The sequence below is a fragment of the Monopterus albus genome, unplaced genomic scaffold (assembly GCF_001952655.1).
Source record: "Monopterus albus unplaced genomic scaffold, M_albus_1.0 scaffold14.1, whole genome shotgun sequence".
NCBI lineage: Eukaryota > Metazoa > Chordata > Actinopteri > Synbranchiformes > Synbranchidae > Monopterus > Monopterus albus.
Genome location: NW_018127894.1, coordinates 2,662,531 through 2,664,629, shown reverse-complemented (window position 1 = coordinate 2,664,629; position 2,099 = coordinate 2,662,531). Strand labels below are relative to the sequence as shown.

At 40.1% G+C, this 2,099-nt stretch overlaps 1 protein-coding gene and 1 long non-coding RNA gene across 2 annotated transcripts in view; both read right to left on the bottom strand.

Moving 5' to 3' along the window:
• The window catches only part of myripa (myosin VIIA and Rab interacting protein a), a 27,166-nt gene extending 26,044 nt beyond the window's left edge, over positions 1-1,122 (bottom strand). The window contains exons 1-2 of the mRNA XM_020591354.1: positions 1,109-1,122; positions 497-591 (exon numbers count right to left, since the gene is read on the bottom strand). The gene's annotated coding sequence lies outside the window, so the exon portion shown is untranslated. The remainder of the gene's footprint in view (positions 1-496; positions 592-1,108) is intronic.
• Positions 1,123-1,128: 6 nt separating this feature from the next.
• LOC109955341 (uncharacterized) overlaps positions 1,129-2,099 on the bottom strand; it is a 13,017-nt gene continuing 12,046 nt past the window's right edge. The window contains exon 5 of the long non-coding RNA XR_002274250.1: positions 1,129-1,250. This is a non-coding gene — a long non-coding RNA (uncharacterized LOC109955341). The remainder of the gene's footprint in view (positions 1,251-2,099) is intronic.

Below are 2,099 nucleotides of genomic sequence, written 5' to 3'. Positions count from 1 at the left end.
ACACATCACCTGATATGCATTAAGTCCAATAAGCGTTCAAGTTTATACTGCTTGGAGTTGGAAATTATGGATAAAATGATGATATGGTCAAAATACTCACTTGCCTAATAATTGTGCACACAGTGTATGTCAATGGTACTGGTCTAACATACGTTGCCAGCACACACAAAAAAAAACCTCTGTCCCAGTGGATTGTCACGCGAGTCAAAACAAATATGGGAATTGAGACAAATTTCCACATTAAAGCTTCCCGTACTTGTAAATCTGAAGAGAATTACAGCCATTAAGTTTATCACTTATGTGAGGTCCTTCAAAAACAGTTTATCTTTAGGCTGGGGTCCCTGATCACTGAGAGCATTAGTAAGCAGAGGAGAGACACACAACACAACCATCTTATTCTTAACCTCTGAACACTGACTTTGGTTCAACAAGCAGACAAATCATTTCCGACTATTGTGGACCTCTCTCACGCTCTGTCCAAACACCAGAGACTCACCTAATTAGCCTATTTGTGTCTTTGTGTTTGGGCTTCGAAAGCTGGAGGAAGGTGGTCTGAGTACAACAGGAAAGGGCTGTCACTTCCTGTCCAGTCTTTAAGACAGAGAGGCAGGATGGGAAATCTCCACCGAGGACAAAAACACTGTGTACTGCAACTAAACAATACATTTTGATTTAACTACGGAGCCATATATAACATAGCTGAACCTTTAGTTAGTGATGTTTACACATGCATCAATAATGATAATCCTGTAATACAGTATATAGTAATGAGTACTTATTTTAGTACTTTAATTAACCTACATTTTGATGCTAACATTTTTGTACTTTTACTTAAGAAAAGATTGGAGTATTTCTTTCACCACTGACCTAAGCAGTAAATACAGACACAGTTTGATGTGTTAAAGGGGCTGAGTAGGAAAAGGATGAGTTGCTTTAAAAAGTGATCAATGTAATAAAAACAGACAAATCATTGCTGATGCCTGAAATATGTATCACTGAGTAGTCAGCTGTCAGGTCAGGGGCTTCCCCACAGTTCTCACAGTCAGTGACTGAGCTGCTTCAGGGCTCAAACCTCTGACACATCAGCACCGTGCAGGTCTGAACTCACCTGAGACGCTCCTCCTCCCTCTCCCTCTAACGTAGCTTCATGTCCCTCTGCACCACCTGCAGCACATGCGCCGCCTCGTCATCTCTTAGTCCTGACAGATCCAACTTCCGACCCATCGCTGGCAGACGTGCGGCTCAGTCAGCTTGTTATGATCCAGAAGAGGAGGAAATACAGAGTTACATTAAGAAAAACAGCATCTAATGAAGCAAAGGATCACACACAGTCCTGCCCTGGAAAAGGATCATTGGTAGATTTACGGTACAGTGTAAACCAGTGTTATAAGGTAACTATATACATTTACTCAAATACTGTACTGAAGCACTTACAAATGAACATTTCTATTTTATGGTACTTTTACAGGTATGGGCCAAAAAATTAGAATATCGAGGAAAAGTCCATTTATTTCAATAATTTGTTTCAAAAAGTGAAACTTGTATGTTATATTAGTTCACTACACACAAAGTGAAATATTTCAAGCCTTTATTTGTTTCAATTTTGATGATTATGGATTAAAGACAAAAAAAACCCAAATCCAGTATTTCACAACATTAGAATATTTCATGTGACCAATAAAAAAAGGATCTTAAACACATGTTGGCCTTCTGAAAAGTGTGTTAATGTACTGTATTATGTCCTCAGTACTTTGTTGGGCCTCCTTTTGCATTAATTACTGCATCAAGGCGGCGTGGCATGGAGGCGATCAGCCTTTGACACAGTTGAGGTGTTATGGTAGCCCAAGTTGCTTTGATTGGCCTTCAGCTTGTCTGCAATTTGGGGTCTGTGTTCCCTCATCTTCCTCTTGACAATACACCAGAGATTTTCAATGGGGTTTAAGTCAGGTGAGTTTGCCGGCCAATCAAGTACAGTTATTCCATAGCTATTAAACCAGTGTGGATGTCTGATCACACCTCCCTGCTGGAATGTGATCTACACCGGGGGTCTGTGTGTATGTGTGATGTTAATTTGTATGTTAAACTGGCCAAGTGGTCAT